General features: G+C 45.2%; 1 protein-coding gene and 1 pseudogene across 10 annotated transcripts in view; both read left to right on the top strand.

Annotated features, from left to right (window-relative positions):
• Positions 1 to 22,588, top strand: part of PCBP3 (poly(rC) binding protein 3) — a 175,357-nt gene that overhangs the window by 109,608 nt on the left and 43,161 nt on the right. The window contains exon 1 of one of the 10 annotated variants that reach the window (XM_015560707.1): positions 1,941 to 2,007. The exons of 7 other annotated variants lie outside the window; for them this stretch is intronic. The gene's annotated coding sequence lies outside the window, so the exon portion shown is untranslated. Of the gene's footprint in view, positions 1 to 1,940; positions 2,008 to 9,674; positions 9,750 to 15,103; positions 15,129 to 22,588 lie in introns of those variants that run through there. 2 more of the 10 variants (XM_015560706.1, XM_015560708.1) reach the window with 2 other exon arrangements.
• On the top strand, positions 19,010 to 19,929 carry LOC102757312 (annotated as a pseudogene).

Here is a 22,588-nt window from a genome sequence, read left to right as displayed (position 1 = left end):
TGGCCAGCCTGGGTGAGGGGCTGAGGGCTGTTTTCAGGCTGGGGGTGACTGAAGCTCCCAACCGCTCCTTTTTTCCTTTTTTTTTTTTTATATTCTGGGCCAGCTTTAGCTTGAGGCTTGGCCAGCTCTTAGGCCTCCGCTGCTGAAAGTAGGTTTCTGGCCTTTGCATACAATGTTGCGATCCTGCTGGCTGAAGTCCGGAGGTATTTGTTACATAGTTCAAACTGCAGGCTCAGAGGCTGGCAAGGCAGGCGGGGAACGCTGGTTTCCTCCGGCACTGAAGCAAGCAAGCCTCATGTTAGTTTCAAGCTGCCTGGCTGCCAGCCGCCATCTTGGCTGGAAGGTTATTTGCATATCTCGCTGATTAGCCAATGGGAAGGGTAGCGGTTGTACGCCAATTACCATGTTTCTCTTTTATTAGATAAGGATTGCTTAATGTAACAATTCAAAACCTGGATACACAAACATAGCAGATTGGTTATGTTCTTATGCATTAAAATGCATAAAATATTATGCATAAAATAGAATGGCATGGGAATTTGATCACTATTATTTAGATTTAAACATATTGACATAGGAAAATATTTTGTGTATAATGGTAAATGAGAAAAATAGGACAATCATGGGTGGTTTGGTCCTATTTTTGTTAAAAATATGGTAGCACACACCTACTGGAAAAAAGTCTGAATAGGTAGACTTTACAAATATGTCACTATCACTGATGGTCTTTCTGAGTATTTATAGGCTATTTTTGCATATATGCATTTTTCTATTGTTTTCTGTAATGAGCATCCAGTACTTGTTATTAATTAATTAATTTATTTATTTTTAAAGTTTTATCAAATTTATTGGGGTGACATTGGTTAATAAATATATATAGGTTTCAGGTGTACAGTTCTATAATACATCATATGTATATTATATTGAATACTTATGTTAAGTATTTTCCTCTAAGGAACAGAAAGTCTGACCGTGGTCAGTGATACCTGCATATGCCATCACCTTCTCTCTGTGTGCCTTTGCTGGTGTGAGAAAACCACCACATAGTTTGTAGGTGCGCACAGTGGCCAGCTCAGTGCCCCTTGGCCAAATGCACACCTGTCGTCCCAGCCAGCAAGTACACTCTGCATCCATGTTTTTACCACTACCTGATATGTGTTTTGTCATTTATTTGTGCCTGATTTTGTGTGAGTTGATAAGATATAGGTAATAACTCAGTAAAAGGTGGAGATAGAGGGCAACTTTCTCCTGCTTGGTGTGGAAGTACCTGTCCTGATTCATGGACTAGTGTGCATTCTCTATGTTCTCTCCTGAGGTCCCAGTCCACCTTTCCATCCTACACTGCCCAAATCAGAGCCTTCACTTCTGGCTGACTCTGAAGGACACACACGGCTCATCAATTGCTGAGCTTCTGTGTGCGGCTTGCTAAGACTGGACCTGGAAGCTATAGATCACAATGAACAAAAAATGGTAGAGGCTAAAATTCACTGTTGGAGCTGTTTCAGGCCCCTCATCCTGGTGACTCTGCAGTCCCAGGACCATGCCCACTATTCGTAGGTAGAACCCTCTTCATGTGAGGCCCGTTCCCGGCAGACAGCTGATAGCGGCAGTGACCGCTGAAGTCTTAGAGCTGCGTTTTGATTAATATTGGTCCGTGAAGTCCCCCCACCCACCCCTTCCTTTCCAAGGGCTTAGCTACAGCACTGGATGTCCTGCAGGCATTTGTGCGGTGGCTGCTGTTTGGGGGAAGGAGTCATTGAAATGACAGCATCCGTGCCAGGCGCACCCCTCCAACAGAAGGAGGGGAGTTGGGCAAAAAGTAGGTCACATGTGCCTGGTCCCATGTCACGAGGTTTCCAACCTGAGGCCAATGGGATTTGTAGCCTCTTTTGGTTTAGAACAAAACATCACTCTTATTTTCTCTTTCTCTAAACGGGGAGAGTGACCATCTGTCTGATAGCCACATCCACCCAGCCCTGCCTGACCTCATAGCTGCTGTGTTTGGAGGTAAGGAGTTGCTAGAGGCTGGCCAAGGCTCACTCCACACACAGCCCACGGTGTCCAGGGTGAGAAGTGGGGTGGGTGCAGGTCATCAGGATGTGTCGGGAGGTCCTGCTGCAGCAACACAGCACTTTGCTTAGGGAAGGGAAAATGGACAGGGTGTAATACATATAGATAGTTCTAGAAGTTCAGATGATGGTATTCACATTGAGTCCTTTATTTCAAAAATCTGGTTCCTTTTTAAGGATCAGAATCAACTATTAGCACTCTAATGATAAAGTGTTGTTATGTAGAAAAATGAATAGATAATTTCACAGATGTTTGCTGCCAATGATACTGGGGTAGATGTGGGAATATGATTCTCATGCTCAGAAACATCGGCCACCCCTGTGGATTGGGGCTCTGTGCTCTCAGTGTAGTGAGCGCCTTTGTTTGGGAATGTTAACCTTTCAAGGAAACAGTTGAGCTGTTGGCTTCCAATAGTATGAACACACAGTGAGATCTGCATATCAGAATAAGGATAATAATTGTATATTACTACTGGATGGACAACGTGCACTTTTGGAGTTTGATACTTATCTTGAGAAATAACACCTTTTGTCTCTGGGAAGGCCAGCAAATGTGATTGCTTTGTGATAAAGCAGATGTGGAACGTATAATAGTTTAAAAGTGTTTGTAAAACTAACCTGAATTTTTTAGCTTATAAATAACAAAATTTGGGTTTTTTTTCCTGTCCTATAAATGAACTAAGGTATTCTATTAGTTCAGGATCCTTAAACATATTTTGGTAAATAATGAATAGAATAAAATGTCTGCAATATCTGAACTGATCACTGGTGCCATACTGAAACAAGTTATATTTCCGCTTTGAATTTGCTGGGAAAAATACTTCCAGAAATGGTTTGCCAGAATCAAAGTCATATGGTACTCAATTTATTTTTTATTGGGAAAAATGTTTTTTACCTTTCATAGATAAAATATTTAATATATTATTTGTATTTTAACTAACTCTCCAGGAAACATGGGTCTATGGCCAAGTTCAGATAACTAAATGTACTTCAGCTTATGTATTCCTCTACATTTTAGATGAAAAAAAGAGCAGTTGCACCCTCGGTAAGAAAAGAGGCTTTTCTCTTCTTAAAAGTAATGCCTTTGCGCAAATACTCTTCATTTAGGATGATGCCCATTTCCTTCCAACTGCAGCCTTTGAAGCAATCTCATGTAATGTTTCTAAAGGGCTCTTTCTTGCCCATTTTCCAATCTTGAGGAAAGGAAAGTCTTTCTTCTATTTTATTAAGATAAGGCAGAAAATTTCAATGTTTTTCATATTCATGATTATAAAATGTTCATGCCTGGGGAAGGTTCCTCGTATTTTAATGCAGTTTTTACCAGTCTCCTTTTCCTGCTGCACCTTTCATGTGTCCCCATTGTCTAAGATAATGTGACCAGTCAGTCATCTTATGTGGTAGGAAGACTGACACACTCTGGTGTGACAAACATGGATGCTTCTATGTTAATAAAATTACAAAGTTATACCCCCAATTGCCTTCGGGGGGAAATGAGAACTGCTCTCTGGGGCCTGGCGAGTGTTTTGGGATGTTGATTTTCCTTTCTTACTGCAGAATAGACAATTGTTTTTCCAGAAGTAACATAAATACAACAATGCAGAAGCAACTGGCTATGACCCCTTTCCATTTCTCATAAAGCATGAGGAGTGGGCGTATTGGTCCTCACAGCTGGTCTCTGTCCCCACCTGTCTCCAGCGGGCATATCCTTTTCTTTCACACTCACCTGGGAGGGGAAAACATAGGACTGGTCTCTTAACAGCATGCTCATTGCTTTTGACCTTGACTTATTTGGGAACTGAAAGGGCATTGTGGACTTGGGCCTGGCTGGTGCCCTCTGACCTTTGGCACTTTGCATGTTGGTGGTCTCATGTAAGTCCCCCAGCTCTGCATGAGAGGCAGAAACCCACCCACCATAAAGCAGATTGCCACCATGTGAAGAAGCCTCGGGAAGGTTTGGTGTCTTGAGCACCTGAGAACTGGAGCTCTTGAAGACACATCTTTATTCTGGCCAAGGTAGGAGCCTTCAGAGGTCAGGGACTAAGGACCAGCAGGCTCGCATGGTTACCTGGGGCTGTCCTTTGGCACGGCTGATGTGCCCGCCGGAAGAGCACTAGGCTTCCTTCTTTCTGAATGTCGACTGCATTATTTTATGTATAGTGCAAAGCAGTGGTTCTCTGAGGGTCCTGGACAACCACCATCACCTGAGAACTTCTGGAGAGGCCATTCTCAGCTATTCCCTTCCCCAGACAGCCTGAGTCAGTAACTCTGGCGTGGAGTATGGTCCACTTACCAAATCTTCTAGGTGCTGCTGATGTCCATATAAGTGTGAGAGCCAATAGGTCAACCACACAGGAGTGAAAGTGTAGGCTATGGTCACGTGGCACTCCTGGTGTACCGGGCATGTGACCTGTGGCTGCGGTGAGGCAGAGAGTGTCCTAGCTGAACGACCGTGTTCTTGAGTAATGATCCTTTTGGTCAGATATGAGCCAGGGTAAGTGTGACATAGTCTCATGGGTTTTTCATTGCGTGTGACCTGGTGTACAGGTCCGTCCTATGGTGCTGAGATCTGGCAGGGCCTGGTTCATCTGTGTCTGTGCCACACAGCAAGACCCCATTGCTAAGCAGTGTCTATCTGCCCCATTGCTAAGCAGGAGTCTCACAGAAAACCAGAAGAGATGAGGCTGTGGAGAGACTGTGGTTCTGCTTTCTGGGGCTCAGGCAGGAGCCCATGCCTCATGGCACCCTCACCTGGGAAGGGGGTGGCCACAGGCTGTCTGCTGGGTAGCAAGGGGACTACAGGAGCCACTGTCATATCTGGACATCTCTAGAGGCATGGCTGCGAGCAAGAGTCGTGCTCTAAAGCGACAGGGCAGCCAGCTTAGAAGCCAGCTGCTCACACCCTCTGCCAAGCTCTGGGCTCTGTGTCCTGAGCTTGCAACCCCCATACTAGGGTGTATGTGTGTGTGTGTGTGGGGGGGGGTGCTGCCATTATTAAAAACAATTCAACAGAATCTAAAAGAGAAAAGAAAAAAACCTGTGTAAAAACAGCCTACCGGGTAGAAAATGGAGCCATCAGACAGGAGTCCTGGATGAGTGGGAAAATGTTCCTGTAGCGAGGAGGGCTCTGTTTTGTTCTGTTCTGTGTTGCTTTCATAAATTTAGTGTGTATTTAAGAGATTTTTTTAAAAAAAATTTATTGATTTCAGAGAGGAAAGGAAAGGGAGAGCGAGATAGAAACATCAATGATGATAGAGAATCATTGATTAGCTGCCTTCTGCATGCCCTCTATTGAGGGTCGAGCCCACAACCCAGGCATGTGCCTGACCGGGAATTGAACCTGTGACCTCCTGGTTCATAGGTCAATGCTCAACCTCTGAGTTACAGCGGCTGGGCTGGTGTGTATTTAAATCAGTAGGAATGGACAAATTATTCAGTGAGTGGTGTGGAGTCAGTTAGATATCTATTAAAAACAAACACCCAATTTAGAACCTTCCTTCTCACCAAACACCAGTGTATGTGAGAAAAAGTGATGAGCTCAAGGATTCACAGAAAATGTATGTTGAGGTTTTTTGTTTTTGTTTTTTTAAGGAACTATTAAATTTATTTTGGGATGAAATATTTACAAGTGATAGGAACACAGAAATTGAGACTTCTCAAAGTATGCATTTGTGTAACATTTTGATTTTTTTTTAAACATGTAAAGTATCACTGATTTAAAATTGTAAGTATATTTTTATTTAATTTATTTTTTGTTAATCTTCACACAAGGATATTTTTCCATTGATTTTTTTATTTTTATTTTTTTACATGCAATAAACATTAATATTTCAAGAAAAATGACTTTAAATATAATAATGTTACATGCAATAAACATTAACATTTTAAGGGAAAAAAAGGATTTTAAATATAATAATATTACCAAAACTGTGCTAACATAGTATAATATCACACAAGTTGCAGGAAATATTAAAAATCTGAAAATAACAAGATTACTTCTATTATATTCTAAAATATTTTTTCCTCTGGCTCTCTTTTTGTTCATCAGTTTATGTTGTTCATTATATTCCACAAATGAGTGAGATCATGTGATACTTATCTTTCTCTGACTGGCTTAGTTCATGTGGCAAATTTTTAAAACAGTTTTTTTTTAGGGAAGGGCACCAGCAAAGCACACATCCTGAATACAGCATCCTGGGGTGTCATGCTCACACCTCTGCTCTGGATGGTACCGTTTGAGCCTAGAGCAAGGAGACCCAGCAGCCAGACAGTAGTGACTCAGGGCACAGGCCTTCCACATAACTTAGGAATCTGCCTCACCACACATGTGTGTCCACAATGCTTATAAGGGAGAAAGGGGACCCTCTGTTCTCCCTTTAGGATGTGTGGGCACTATGTCCCATAGAGACTTGTGAGGATGCCCCATCCTGCAGCCCCAGCAGGGCCACATCCCCACACAGACCTTGCTTCTCAGCCGCTATCAATTGACAGGATAAGGGTCATCCCTGTGGCCCCACTTCTGCCATGGAGCCCTAGGCAGCAGAGCAGTCAGTAGTACTAGAGATGCTGACTGCTGCACAGCACAGGCGGATCTCAGGAATGTTTTTTTGGGTGGAAAAAGTCAGGCAAGAAAGTAGAGACTGCATGCAGTGAATCGACAGCAGAAGGAACTGTGGTGACAGCAGCAAGCAGCGCTGCATGCAGCGGGCTGAGCTGCAGGACAGGCCACAGGCACTTCCCTCTGGGTCTAGAATGTTTTGTGTCATGAACTGATCACACAGTAAGTGCCCATGTGAAAATCAACCTGCATACCTAAGATTTGTGCATATTTATGCAGGTAAATTAGACCTGCATTTTAAAATCTGGTCACAGAACACACATACTGTGATATTTATGCAAAACAAGAAGGTGTTGTCTGGAAATGGTAAGAAAAGGTTCCAGTGACAGTGACTGGAGTGGATAAGAATTCATAGTGGCTCTGTCCCTCCATTTTTCAGAGCCTCTGGGGTCTTGTCTCCCCAGCTGCAAGGGGGCTGCTCACTGTAGCGAGGAGGGCTCTGTTTTGTTCTGTTCTGTGTTGCTTTCATAAATTTAGTGTGTATTTAAGAGATTTCTTAAATCCACATTTGTTTTGCCTTTTTATTTTGTGCTTTTTACTGGTTTTAGAAAGGATTCTGCTGCCGTTACAATCAAATCTTTTAAAAGCCACTGGTTTCAATGACCGAGAAATGCATATTTTTTACTTTCTAAGCTTGAAATTTTCAAAGAACCCTGGAGTGGCATCTGGAAATGGACAGCAGGTAACATCCTGGGTTCCAGAGTTCCCTGCCTTACACTAGGCTGAGGCGCACAGGGAGGAAGCAGGCAGGAACACTGGCCTGTCACCTGGCTGCATCTATAGCACCTGTCTTGGTCTATATTCTGCCTGTCTCCAGTACAGCCATCTGGCCTGAGTTCCAGAAGCACAGAGAGCCCATGCCATGGCTGGGCTTTCCTGAGCATCACCACAATCTCCATCCCCGTCCTTATCGCCCCCATGCATTCCCAGTTCCCAAAGACCTTGGCCCATGGTGCTGAGGAACCAGGGAGGCAAGTTGGGACACAATAGCTAAGCCGGGGAGGAAGCCCAGGGCGGCGTCAGGAGTTTGGACTGGTGGCGGGGTGCTGGGGATGGCTATGGGCAGGTCAGTGGAAACCTGTCTTCTGATAAATTGCAGGTACTCCTGCTGCAAAGCCTTTTTTTCTTTTTGCAGTAGGACCATATCTGAGAATGTGGACCCCTGTCTGGTTGTCCTGTTGGCTTCCCCAGTGCAGCATCTCTGCATGGGTTTATAACTCTGCCTTTGTGTCTTGGCCATTGGCAATACTGAGCTCAGCCGTCCACACACTGTATTGTCCTCCAACACACACAAATAAAAACAACCAAACCCATTACAAGTAAATGAAATGTGTTGGCTGCTAGACAGTTTTTGGATTAAGGGACCATCAGCAAATTAAAGTCAGGGGATTAAATCTCGGTAGGAATACCAGACACCCCAACACAGAAGCCATAGTCAGTACAGTCACTGCTGTGAGGAAGTGGTGGCTTTGCTGCCCGCCCCCTCCCAATCTCTGCTGAGGCTGCCCCCACCCCTGGAAGCCACCAGGACCCCTCAGGTTCCCAGGGGTCATTTCAGTTCTCCCTTCCCCCAGGGAGAATCTAGCAGAGGGAGGGGACAGCCAGGAATCTCAGACTGTGTTCAGGGCCCCCTCCTATGGGACCCTCAGTTGGCTTCCCACAGGGTGGGCTTCCCAAAGAGTGAGCCCTCATTTCCCCTTAGCACAGTGCAGGGCACAGGGGAATGGGCCCACCACTGCTCCCTCCAAGTCCCCTGGCTGCTCCTCCTCCTGCTCTCAGCTTCCCTCTCAGGATAGTGTCAGTGCCCCATCCTCAGTGGGCAGTGCAGCTCACACCCAGCAGGGAACATAGAGTAGAGGCTTTAGAGTGGGGTGTTTTCCCAACCAGAACACAGGTTTGAGTATGTGTGTGTGTTTCTGGAAACTGACTCTAAGCCACTGCCTCCTGTGTCTGAACGCTGGATCTTTGTAGCCCAACTCCATCTACAGGCAGGGCCCAGCACACATGCTCTCACCTGTTTACCAAAGTCACTTTCAAACCAGGAGTTCCAGGCTCAATTTCCAACTCATGGTCTACTTAGTTTTTAAATCTGACACCCTAGGTGTTTTTCTCAGTGGTTAGAATGTCGGCCCGAGAACTGAAAGGCCGCAGGTTCGATTCTGGTCAAGGGCATGTGCCTCAGTTGCAGGCTCAATCCGTGGCCTGGTTGAAGTAGGGGGCAACCAATCGATCTGTTTCTCTCACATTGATGTTTCTCTGTCTCTACTTCTCCCTTCCACTCTCTCTAAGGATCAATGGAGAAGATATCCTCGGGTGAGGATTAACAACAATTAAACACACACACACACACACACACACATCACAACATTGAAAGAAATGACCTGCTAAACTCATGAACCCATGTTAGGTTACTTCTCCAACATAGCTAAGAGTATCTGTGATTCTGTTTGTGACTCTGCATGAATCTTGTAAGAACATGAGCTCACACATCCAGGAGACCCAGCAGCAGGCAGCCAGGAGCTTGGGCTAGTGAAATGGAGCAAATGGTATGGTCCCCTCCTGCCCCACCCAACCCCACAAAGACATAAGTGACCTACAGACTTGATGCCTGTGCCTCAGGCAGTTACACAAGGACTGACCTGGGCTGGGAACAGGTCTGGCTGGAAGCTCCTGAGCCCTGCGGTCACAGGCTGGGCTGCTAGGTACCAGGCCTTTCTGCTGCACATGGTGGTAGGGTGAAAAGTGAGGCCAGGGCCTGGGCCAGGCTGCCTAGGGCTGCTGGTGTGTCCCCACACCATTGGCTGCCCACAGCCCACTCTCTCAGTGACCATGGGCAAGCCACTCGCTGCCTCAGTTGGCTGTTCTTTTAGTGGTGTTACCACATCTCTATGCCCACTGCCCTTACTCTGGAGGCTGAAGTGACCCTGTGTCCTTTTAGGAATGAGAAGCCGGCCCTCTCAATAAGGAGAACCCCTGTGACACCTGAGGTACACTGGCCACTCCTGGGAGGACAGGTGCCAGTGACCAGGCCAGGCCTCTGCCTCCTGTACTCAGAGCCCTCTCAGGTGAGAAGCCCCTCCACTGCAGAGGTGAGCCTGCCTTATCCCTCCCTCTGGGCCAGTGCTGAAGATGTGCATGGAGTCCCTGACCCTGACCAGATATAATGATGGGGCGCTGCTACTCTGACCATCCCTGTGGCCTAGATGGTGACCCCCATGGACTTCCTTGTGACCCCTCCTTGGGTATGAACTCTGGCTCACTCCACTGCTCAGAGCCCTATGTCTGGTTAAGAAAGGACGGTTCCAGGCAACTGCTGGCCACAGGCCCCAGCAGTGCTGCAAGTGGGGCTTGCTCAAGGTGCCCCAGGGGGAGGGGTTGAGGTGTCTTTTGGGGGCACCACATTAATCAGTGGACAAATCAGTGCCAGAGGGTAATGAAGAGCATTGTTCCTACAGGAACACAGCTGTGTGAGCACCTGGCAACATGTTCTTAACAGGAATCAGTGCTTGGATCCTACATGGATGTGGGGAGAGTAGACTCAGTTTCAAGGTCGACCTCTGTACAGGATCCACGTGAACCAGAGCACCCCTGCCCTAGCCTTTTCCTTTATAACTGTCTGGGCCTTATTTTTCCTTAAAAATTTCATGTACACAACTAATCTTAGCCTCCTTTGCTCTTTGTGCTATAGTGCAGCACCCTTTCTTTTGATATATTTACCTAAAATTCTTCTTTATTTCCACATTTCTCTTGGTATAAATTACTATCTGTGTCCCTTTGTTGTAATAAAAGCTCTATGCCTCATCCCCTCTCCAGTTAAAAAAACAAACAAACAAACAAACAAAAAATGGTCACAAGGACACAGACTCAAATCAGTGTTTTGCTTTTTTGGGAGATAACGATCTTTACCTTAAGACATTTCCTCCCCTATTTTATTTTATTATTGGGGGCTGTGGAGTTTTATTAAGTGCCTTTCCAGCTGCTGTTGAGAAGCAGCACATGGGTGTTCAGTGCAGGGATATGGAGCCTGTCTCTGGACTGAGTCCTGGTCCCCCACTTCTCAGCTGTGATCCCTGGCCCTGTGTGTGGGGTGAAGTGGGGACATGCCTTCCTTACAGAGCTGCAGCAAGGAGTGTACCTGGCAGATAGTAAGCATAGTGTCAGCATTAGGTGTTGTTTATTGTTATTTGTATGGTTGTTGAACTTCTCCTTTAATTTATTAATGACATGGACAGAATTCTTGATATTAAGCACTCATGCATTTCAAGAATAAACCTCCTTTCGGTCTTGTGTATTATCATTCTTTATACATACTGATTCTGGTAGTGTTTGATCAGAATATTAGTTAGAAATTTCTGCTCAGAAGCTAGAAGTGCTGGGTCATAGTACAGGCCTGTGGCCAACTCAGGGATGGGGCCACTGTGAATGTGTGAGCAGCTAGCGGCTGAGCCTCCAGCACAGGCTGTGCTCTCCAGGGCTTTGGGTGGGGTCTGTGTCATGTTGTGTTGAGTGTCAGTTGTCCTGGTGTCCAGCCTGTGACTGTAACCTGCATTTCCTTCATCACTGATGAGATTCGCTGCCTTCTGATGTATTTATCAGTCTTTTGGGATGTGTGTGGTCAAGGCCTTGCCCACTTCTCTACAGGCAGTCAGTATTTTCTGGATAGCATCCCTGAGTGATTAAGTGAAGTACAAATATCTTCGCCCACTCTGTGGGCCCCTTTTCTCTCTCCTAATGGTGTCTGTTGATAAACAGACCTTAAATGTAATGTGGTCCATTATATCAGTCTCTTTGGAAGCATTGAGCTTGTTATGTCTAAGTGATCTGTCCTTGTCCCCACTTCCTATAGCTAGTATCCTATGTTGTCTCCTCATGTTGAGCCACAGTCCACTAGGAATTTATTTGGGAGTGGAATCAATAGGGCAGGGTTTCATTCTGTACCTGCTGACCCTGCCAACCAATGCCACTGATTGGAAAGACTGTCTTTTGCCTCCTCGCACTGTGAGTGCCTGTCTCTGACTTCCTGTTGTGGTCCATCGATTAGTTGTCTGGTCCTGTTCCCCTGTCACACGGACTGAACTGCCTTCACTTTCTGGTAAATAAGTTTCACTTGGTTCTTTCTCTCAGGAATGTCTTGGCTACATTTGGCCTGATGAATTTTTCACATGCATTTTAAAACCAGCTTGTCTGTTGGAGTCAATCTGCAGATCAATTTAGGGAGATTTAATATCTGAAATTATTGAGTGTTCAAGTCCATGAACATGATGCCTTTCTTTAATTCTCAATTTTTCTTTAATTTCTCCTAATAATTTTATAGATTTCTACGTAGAGGTTTTACACATCTTTTCTTAGAATTATCTGACTGATTTTTTTTTTTTAGGTTCTTGTAAATTGAAATAAAAAAAATGTTTTCCAACTTTGCTGGTAGAGATGTCTAATGCTAGTCACCCTATTAAACTCATCCCTTTTTATATTTATAGATTTTTCTGGGTCTTATGTACCCAGTCCTGACATCTATACCTGTCTGTGCTGGCCTGTCTCTGTGTCATGGGGGCGCTCACCTGGAGAGGGCCTTGCAGAGGCCCTGAAATTCAGGAAGCGCAGATCCACAGTGGAGTTATGAGTTCCCACACGGGAGCTTACAGGAGGCAGGTTTGGGGCATCTGTCCCTGGGCAGCTCTCTTCTGTGCTGTGCTGCATGTCTGACCCATGGTGACATCTGTGTGGATACCCAGACAGACACCTTCGTCATCAGGTCAGGTCCTGGCCTCGTACTGCCATGGGCTCATTCAGCACTGTTCTGTCCCTGCTGTTGTTCTCACCGTCAGTGTCCATCCGGCTGCATTGGGCCCAGTCATAGGACATCAGAAAGCTCATTAACTGAAGCCTGCACAGTGCCAAGTCGTGCAGGCCCCGCATGTCTGCCATTCTCTCTGACTCTCTTACTGGCACTCACTCATGCCTAGCTTCTGCCTGTGGTCTCAGATGTCTGCCAGCAATGGTCTGGGCAATGTCTTTTTTCTAGGGCAATGGCAAGAGGGAGGGGTGTGCAGTGCAGTGTAAGCATGAGGACCATTCCCCAGCCTTTCCCCCTCAGTTTCTTAACCCTGACACCATAGCAGCTTTCCTTTCCTTCCTTCCAGAAGAGGGACTTTTGAACCCCCAACCTATCTGGAACACATGTGTGAAGGCTGAAGTAGTGATGGTGGATTTTCAAATTTTGGAATTGCCAGCTGTCCCAGGCTGCAGTCTGAATTTTCTACCAAACTGAGAGCCACTTGAGAGTGAAGACTGTGCTCCTTTGTCTTGTGCCTGGTGCCAGACTCCTAGTAATAACTGAGTGTTCAGTTGAATGTCCCTGCCGTGGCTGGCCTCCCACTCTGACCAGAGGGTCTGTAGGAAGATAGAGTGTGTGCAGACAGACTGAATGCCTGCTGTGTGCAGGTGCTATGCACACAAGCTCATCACTGCAGGAGCAGACAGACATGGCAGAGGTGGGATCAAGACTTAGGGCTCAAGGAGGCCTGACCTGTCTCCACAGCAGACCTGTTATTCACCTTAGAGACACTCTAAGGTGGGTCACAACCTAGACCCTGGGCACTTTCTCAGAGCTAGGACTGGAGGAAGCCCTCGCTTTGCTGGAAAGAGAAAAGCTTCACACTGCTGCCAACATGAGGCCAGCATGCCAGAGCCCTTGAGCAGGAAGGAAAGAGGACAGGCCACTGGCTCCCCAACCCCATCACATTTGTCTGTATGAATTCGGATGACAAGCCAGCAGGCTGTGCAGAATGCTCACTGAAGTCAGGTTGTGTAAACCCTGACCATCTTTCCAATGCTGTGACTGGCAAGAGCATTACAGGACAGAACTCCCCTCCCCTCCATGGCCCCAAGGACACAATCTGCATTGTGAGTCTCTCTAGGAGCAGAAAGCAACTAATAAGTTCTGTCGGCTTCTGCTGTACTGGCTTATACAGCCTGATGGGGCACTGAACTATTAAACATAATAAATCAAGTGTGTGCTTGTCCCCTGAGGTTCTGATCACAGCCATCTCTTCCCGACTGCTGAGGCCTGGGTACAGCCTTGGACAAAGCCAACTTGCACTCGCTGCAGCCATGCAGTCCTTGGGTGGTGGTTTGCTGGCAGGACTTCTGCTTCCTTCTCTGGACAAGAAATCTCATGTTGGAGAGGACAGGCTAGTGTATTTGTCATGAGTATGATGCTCTTATAAATCACAGATAGCTGTAAACTGCTTCTATTTTAATATCCAAATCTATTTACTGCCTCCCATCCCCCGCCAAAAAAACAACAACAAAAAAAACACCTTACAACTTGGAAGTTACATGCCACTTTCAACCACCAGACTCTTTCAAGTCTGAAACAAGAAACTTCATTGGTTTTTATATTTGACTAGCATGAAAATAGAGTTTACCTGTCTGGTGGTCAGGAGAATGAGCTCTAGAACCAGCTGGTCATTAGTCAGTTCAGAGCCCCTTTTTTTCTCATGTAAACAGATGGTCCTGTCCCTCCTGCCTTAGGACAGAGGGGTTTGCTTATGTAGCAGCACCTGGGACATGTGCACCATTTATTGCTCCTGCTGTTACAGCTATACATCTTATTATGTCAATATTTATTTTACTAGAATTCTATTGATTTAAATATTATTTTTTAAAAAGAAAGTTTGGAAAATTTGTTTTACCACTAAGTATTATTTCACTAAGTAGTACTAGTTAAAGACAGATTTTGCCAATTTAATCATTATAAAAGACTTGAGGCTCGGTGCACAAAAATTTGTGCACTCAGCAGGGGGTGGGCCCTCTCACAGTCTGGGACCCCTCGGAGGATGTCCACCTGCTGGCTTAGATCCGCTCCCCAGGGGATCAGCCCTAAGCTGGCAGTCAGATATCCCTCTGGCAGCTCGGGAGCCCTTGGGAGATGTCCACTTGCCAACGGGGAGCAGGCCTAAGCTGCAGTTGGACATCCTTAGCACTGCTGAGGAGGCGGGAGAGGCTCCCGCCACTACCGCTGTGCTGGCAACAGTCAGCCTGGCTTGTGTCTGAGCTGAGCTCCCCCTGTGGGAGCGCACTGACCACCAGGGGGCAGCTCCTGCACTGAGCGTCTGCCCCCTTGTGGTCAGTGTGTGTCATAGTAACCAGTCATTCTTAGTCGTTCTGCTGTTAGGGTCAATTTGCATATTACCCTTTTATTATATAGGATAGAGGCCTGATGCACGGGTGGGGGCCGGCTGGTTTGCCCTGAAGGGTATCCCGGATCAGGCTGGGGGTTCCCACTGGGGTGCCTAGCCAGCCTGGATGAGGGGCTGATGGCCGTTTTCAGGCTGGCCACACTCCCCAGCAACCCAAGCTTCCAGGCTCTTCTTTTTCTCTTTTTTTTTTCCCCTTTTTTTTCAGCTCCTCCTTGAGCGGAGGCCAGGGCAGGCTGGAAGCAGGTATCTGGGATTTATTTATCTTCTATAATTGAAACTTTGTAGCCTTGAGCGGAGGCCAGGGCAGGCAGGAATCTTGGCTTCCTCCATCTCTGGGGGCAACCCAAGCCTCCTGCTTGCTCCAGCTCTGTGGCCGCCACCATCTTAGTTGGGTTAATTTGCATACTCACTCCTGATTAGCTGGTGGGTGTGGCTGGTGGGTGTAGCGGAGTGGTGAAGTGATGATTAATTTGCCTGTTTCTCTTTTAGTAGTGTAGATCAAATGAGGTTTTGGTTCTGGTCAAAATGGAGTAAGCTATAACTATAAACTAACATCATAGTGGTGAAAGAATAATGCTTTCCTCCTAAAATCATTAACAAGATAAGGGTTTCTGCTCCCACCACTCCTATTAAACAATGTGCTGTAAGTTTTAGACAGTTCAATATGAGAAGAAAAGGAAATAAAAGGCATATGGATTTGGAAAGAGGAAATAAGCCTATCTATGTTTGCAGATGACACGATTACCTACATTGAAAATCCCATTAAAGCTACAAAAACCTTCTAGAACTAATAAGCAAGTTAATTTGTTTAAGAATGAGAGGTCAATATTCAAAGATTAATAATATTCTATATGCAGTCAAGGAACAGTCAGAAACCAGAATTAAAAACATACCACCATTTACATGAATTCCAAAGTTATGTACTTGCGATATGTCTAAAAAATATGCACAGAATTTATATATTGAAAACTATAAAACACTGATTAGAGAAATCCAAGACTTAAATAAGAGACATCCTGTGTTCATAGATTGGGCCACTTACCATAACAAAGATGCTAATGCTTCCCAAATATATCTATAAGTTTAATGCAGTTCCTATGAAAATCCCAGCATGGGTGATTGTAGATATAAACAAGGGGACTTTAAAATTTAAATGAAAACACAAAGGAACTAGTTAATCCATGTGAATTTTTAAAAGAATAAATTTGGATTAATTTTAAGGCACTCTGACACTACAGTAATAGAGACATTGTATGTTGGTGCATAAACAAGCACATACATATGGTATCCATGGGGTGCCCTCTGTGTCCCCACCTGTTATTGGTGGAAGTGGAATTCTTGGGGTGCTGCATGGAAAGGAATTTCCTGAGGCTCCCATGGGAGGATGTGTTATCATAGAAAGCTTTATTGATGTAAAATTAAGGGGTTCCCTTCCAAGGTCTCATCTCCCTCTGTCTCCCCATGGAAAAAGTCCAATCTTGTCTCTGGCAGGGCTAGGATTAAGGCCACTGCCCAGAGTATCCACTCCATATTAAAGCAAAGTCCAGTCCAGAATATGGCTAGGTTAGGTTGTGTTCCTAGGTGCAGTCCATTGTGGGGTCAAATAATACTGCTGAAGGCTACATGATGGGCCTGTGCAGGTCATGGAGCAATTCTTTGCCGGGTGTCGGCACCTTTGGGGACCCCTGGACCTGCTGTGACAACTAGAGAGAGAGAATTCTTGGTCTGGGAATTATAACTGGAAGCTTAACCAAGTAACCCTTTAAGATTTTGCATGCTTGCATTGGCTCCACCCTCCTAGCCAAGGATCTTTGTTCTACAGGCTAAACTGACAAGGAAGCACCTTCCCTATAATATCACCTTGACTTCGCTGCACATGCACCTTTTCCCCAGTAATTTGCAGGGAATGGATCTGCAGTTCCCCAGGGGTGTGTGAGGTTGTAGATTCCTGGTGAAGCTGCCCAGATGACCATGCTTATAATGTCTGACCTCCCCTTTGCTCTTTTCCTATTATTAATATTAAGAACTAGCTAATTGCCAAACTGCTTTGGCGCAGTGGATGAAGCGTTGGCCTGCGGACTGAAAGGTCCCAGGTTCAATTCCGGTCAAGGGCATGTACCTTGGTTGCGGACACATCACCAGTAGGAGATGTGCAGGAGGCAGCTGGTCAGTGGTTCTCTCTCATCGATGTTTGTAACTCTCTATCCCTCTCCCTTCCTCTCTGTAAAAAAATCAATAAAATATATATTTTAAAAAAATAAGAACTAGCTAATTATGATAACATATAGATGAAACATAACAGAGCCCAGGATTCATCCACATAAGTATGGACAATTGATTTTTGACAGAGGTAATAAAGCAATTTAATGCATAAAGGAAAGTATTTTCAAGAAATGATGTTGAAACAATGGATATCTATATACAAAAAAACAAAAACAAAAACACTCACTAACAACCTTGACTTAAACTTCAGACCTTATACAAAAATTAACTCAAAATGGATTCAATACCTAAGTGTAAAATTAAAACATAAACTATTCAGAAGAAAATATAACAGAAAGAGTTAGGAACATCTATAAAACATAAGAGTTTTAAACAAAAGCCACTAAAGATAAAATTAAGAAATTACACTTGCTCACAAAAAAATTTAATCAGTGTAAGACTCTGTTAAGATATGAAAAGACAAACCAGAGACTCAGAAAAAGTCTTTGTAAATCATACATCCAACAAGGGCTATCTCCCCAATATGCAGAGAACTCTTTAAACTCCACAGCAAGAAAACAAACAGTCCAGTTAGAAAATGGACAAAAGACTGGGCCACACACTTCTCCAAACGGGACAAGTGGATAGGGAATAGCACATGAATAGATGTTTGGTATCCTTCACTGTTAGGAGAAAGCAAACTAAACCACAGCCAGATTTCACTACCATCCTGTATAATAAAAGCCTAATATGCTAAGTGTCCAGTCTACTGGTCGGCTGTTCAACCAATCAAAGCGTAATATGCTAGTGATATGCTAAGGCTGCTCAACCACTCCCTATGACATGCACTGACCACCAGGGGGCAGACAGTCGACCAGTTGCTATGATGTGCACTGACCACCAGGAGGTAGATGCTCCAATCGATAGGTACGAATTCGTGCACCAGGCCTCTAGTGCTATATAATAAAAGGCTAATGTGCAAATCGACCGAAGGGCAGAATGACTGGTCACTATGACACGCACTGACCACCAGGGGCTATACTCTCCATGCAGAAGCTGCGCTCTGGTGGTCAATGCGTTCCCACAGGGGGAGCGCCACTTAGCCAGAAGCCGGGCTCACAACTGGTGAGTGCAGTGGCGGTAGCAGGAGCCTCTCCCACCTCCACAGCAGCTGGACAGTCCCTGAGGGCTCCCAGACTGTGAGAGGATGCACAAATTTTGTGCACTGGGCCTCTAGTCTGTTAACATGGCTATAGTGGAAACACTGATAGTCCCAAGTGCTGGCGCAGATGCAGAGTGCAGAGCTGTGGGTCTCTCTGCCCTGGTGGGAATGGAAAATGCTGCAGCTGCTCGGGCACATAGTTTGGCATTTTTTTACATACACTTAACATACAGTGATCACAGTTCTGGGTATCACAGAAAAATGAACACTTATGTTTATACAAAGATATGTGTACTGTTGTTCTTAGCTGCTTTATTTGTAATAAACAAAAACTGGAATTGACACAGGTGCCCTTCCTGGTAACTGGACACACAACTTGTGGTGCAACCATTTGATGGCATGCTACTGGGCAACTAGTCTCTGTTATGTCCAACTACTTGGCAGCTTGAGAGAACATTATTATGTGGAATGAAAAAGGCCATTTTCAAACAATTACATTTGTTTGATTCAATTTATGTAAAGTTCTTGAAATGACAAAGAATAGTGATGCAGAATAGATCAGTGGTTGCCTGGGGTTCGAGTTGGGGCGAATGAGTAACTATAAAGGGATAGTATACAGGAATCTTTTCCTGGTGATACTGCTGTGCAGGTGGTTAGACAGATCTATACATGAGATACAATTTCACAGACCCATATATGACAAACAAACCAACAAAGGGGTGTGTAAAAACTGGGGCAGTTTATTAATAGGGTCTTACCCATGTCTGGCACTGGTTTTGATAATGTCCTACAGTTATGTCAAGTGGAAGTTGGTGAAGGTACAAAGGAACTCTGTATGATTTTTGCAACTACTCATGGATCTAAAAATTTTTTCAGAATTGTGCAGTTGATAATTATTAAATCTGAAAATATAAAAAATGAATTGTATCAACAGACGAATTAAAATCTGAGAGATTATCAAAGTGGATTAAAAAATAAGATCAATCTCTGTGCAGTCAACAAGACACCAATGTGAAATACAATGCTATTGGTGGGTTAAAAGTTAAAGGACAGCAGCACCTAGTGATCACAAACAGGAAAGACACGCTCAGGCAGCCAGGAGTCTGTGCTGGTCTTGTACAGCCATGCAGACCCTGGAGGTCTTTTCTCCTGGCACCCTGTATTCATGGCCTTGGTGTTCTGTGTCTGCATGGTGAGACCAACCTCCTCTTCTCGCCTGAGCACTCCCTGTTCTTCTTCTGTTCCCAAAAGGTCCGGATTAGACTGCACTGGGTGGGGCAGACTCTAGCCCTCCTCTGTGCAGCCCTGGGCCTGGGCTTCATCATCGTCGGCAGGACCCACAGGGAGCTGCCCCACCTGGCATCCTGGCATGGCTGGGTGGAGGCTCTGATGCTGCTGGCCACAGGGGGCCAACCACTGTGTGGGCTCTGCCTCCTCTTTTCCAGGGTAGCAAGGGTCTCAAGGGTGGCTGGCCTCAAGCTCTATCACCTGATGTGTGGACTGGTGGTCTATCTGATTGCTACCGTGACAGTGTTCCTGGGCATGTACTTGGTGTGGTTCCAGGCCCAGATCAAAGGTGCAGTCTGGTACCTGTGCCTGGTGCTGCCCCTCTATCCAGCCCTGGTGATCATGCACCAGATCTCCAGCTCCTACTTGCTAAGGAAGAAAATGGAAATGTGACTCCCTCCGAACTGTGATTCTAGCTGGAACCCTTGCCTTGGACTTCAGTGGTTTCTTTGGTGACTTTCAAGGACTCCACTTCTGAAGTAGTAGGGTTTTTATACTTTTAGCTGGGCTGGGGGCTGCAGAAACCCACTGCTCCTACTCACGAGTGACTCAGTGGACTGAAATGGGGAAATGACCTGGGTGCAAGTAAAAGGTGATGGGGAGCTGGATCCTGAAGCCTCCACCCTGGATGGGAGACAGAAGGGTTGGGTACTGGTGGTGCAGTCATTTCTTGGTTGCATGCTTGATGAAGGTTGGGTTCCTGCAATTATGAATAGCAGCTGTGGTTCTTTGAGTCTCTTTTGAGAAAGTAGTGTGGTGTAGTGGACAGAGCCCATGGGTCTTTTCTATGGGTTATGGTCCTCATAAGCTCTATTATGTGACCTTATGCAAGTTGCATGTCTCAGGAGCTCGGTTTCTTTATCTGTGTGATGAGCTTTTCTAAATGATCTCTATTGACTTCACAGCACACCCTCCAGCTCTGGTCTGGGGCTGGACCACTTAGAAGACTCAGGATGTAATTCTTACATCCATTATCACCTTACCACTTGGAGGGACAGATCTGCCCTTATGGCATGTCGGGGATCTATGCTGATTTGGCCCCAGACCAGGGCACAAGGGCTCAGGCACTGTGTATTTTTTTTGAAGGGGCCCAGGTGAGGATCTCCTGAGCTGCAACACAGCAAAGGCACTAAACTATAGGAGAGCCCTGGTTGGTATGGCTCCGTGGATAGAGCGTCCGCCTATGGACTAAAGGGTCCCAGGTCAATTCCAGTCAAGGGCACATACCTCATTTGTAGGCTCGATCCCCAGCCCTGGTCAGGGCACGTGCAGGAGGCAACCAGTCAATGTGTCTCTCTCACATCGATGTTTCTCTCTCTGTGTCTCTCCCCCTCCCTTCCACTCTCTCTAAAAATCAATGGGAAAATATCCTTGGGTGAGGATTTCCAAAAATAAAAATAAATTTAAAAAAAAGTTAAAGGACAGAAAAACATGTGATGTGAACACTAGTCAAAAGAAACCTGAAGTGGCTACTTGAATGTCAGATGACTTTCAGAATTCAGGACAAGGAATATGACCATGGATAAGGAAGGACATTACATGAATATAAAGTGATCAGTTTCACCAAGAAGAGATGTCAGTCCCAAATGTACATGTATACCAAAGAACAGAGCCTCAAAATACATGAAATAAAAACTGATAGAATGCAAAGAAGAAAAAGACAAATTGACAATTATAGTTGGAGATTTCAACTCTGCTCTCTCGGTAATTGATGGACTAAGAAGACGGAAAGTCAAGATAGATGAGTACTAAACAGCACAGCCCACCAGCTAGAATTTACAGGGCACCCACCAACAACAGAAGGGCACACATGGTTTTTGTGTGCACACAGGATATTCGCTGAGGTAGGCCACAGTCTGTGCAAAAGAATAAAAACCTACTAGGTTTAAAATGATTGAAATAATAAAAATTATATTTCCTGTTTAGTGTGGAATTAAACTTGAAATCAACAACCCAAGATAATTAGAAAATTTCCAAATACCTGACCATTAAAACATCTCTAAATAATGTGCTGGTCAAAGAGAAAGTATCAAAGAAAATTAGTAAATATTTTGAACTCTTATACATAAATTTGTAAGATACAAGAAAATCAATGCTGTTAGTGAAATTTATAACATGAAATACTAACATGAGAAAAGGTTTCCAAACAATCTAAGTTTCCACCGTAAGAATCTATATGAAAAAAGCAGAGGAAGGAAATAATAAAATAAAAACATAAACCAGTGAAACTGAAACAACTATAAGCCTTTCAAATTGAACAAATTCAAATACAGACAGACAGAAACAGTCCTATATTTCGAGAATTTAGAGGGTGTGGCAGTCCTTTGTTTTGTTTTCTGGGGTGGGATTCATTCTTTTTTCTTGATATTTTTCTGTACCCTTTTATTGGCCTTAACAAGACCTGTACTTTATATGTGTTTCTTCCGCCCTCTGCTGGGAATTGGTGGGTTTGCAAATCAGACTGAGCCTGGGATGGAAGAGCTTGCTTGTTTGTGGGTACAGCTTTCATTTTCCCCTGGAAGGCCCAGGGCTCTCCAACTCTGCCTGGTCAGCTGGGCCATCTGCTGCTTCCAGCTGAGTGTGTCCCTCCCACCCCAGCACACAGAAGCCCGCAGCAAACCCTCAGTGACCAAGTGAATAAATAAGATGAGAGAACAAGGAGAGATGGAAATGTAATCTTGGCTGTTTCATGAGTATCTGAGTTTAAAAATCACTAAGTCCTGATTTATATTGGCTTGTGAGGCAGTGGAAATGGAGCTAGGCTCAGTGCTTATTATATGTATTCACCCGGTCTTTAAATATGTACTGAATTTGCTCCTGCCCTCCTGTGGACCCAGGATGATGCTAGGAACTAGGGGTTCAGTCTTGAATGAAGACGATAAATGTGTCTTCTGCCCACAGTGCAGCAGGGCCAGGGCTGTGGGGGAAGATGGAGCCCAGGAGAGATGGGACGCTAGCAGGTAGTGGCCTCGCAGGGAGTGCTTTCAGCAGAAGGCCCCAGACAGCAGGCAGGCAGGCAGGAGAATTTAGCCCATCACAGGAGAGAACAGAG

Source organism: Myotis davidii, unplaced genomic scaffold, assembly GCF_000327345.1.
Source record: "Myotis davidii unplaced genomic scaffold, ASM32734v1 scaffold175, whole genome shotgun sequence".
In the NCBI taxonomy this organism is placed as follows: domain Eukaryota; kingdom Metazoa; phylum Chordata; class Mammalia; order Chiroptera; family Vespertilionidae; genus Myotis; species Myotis davidii.
Note: the sequence above shows the minus strand (reverse complement) of the source record. Positions and strands in the feature narration are given on the sequence as shown.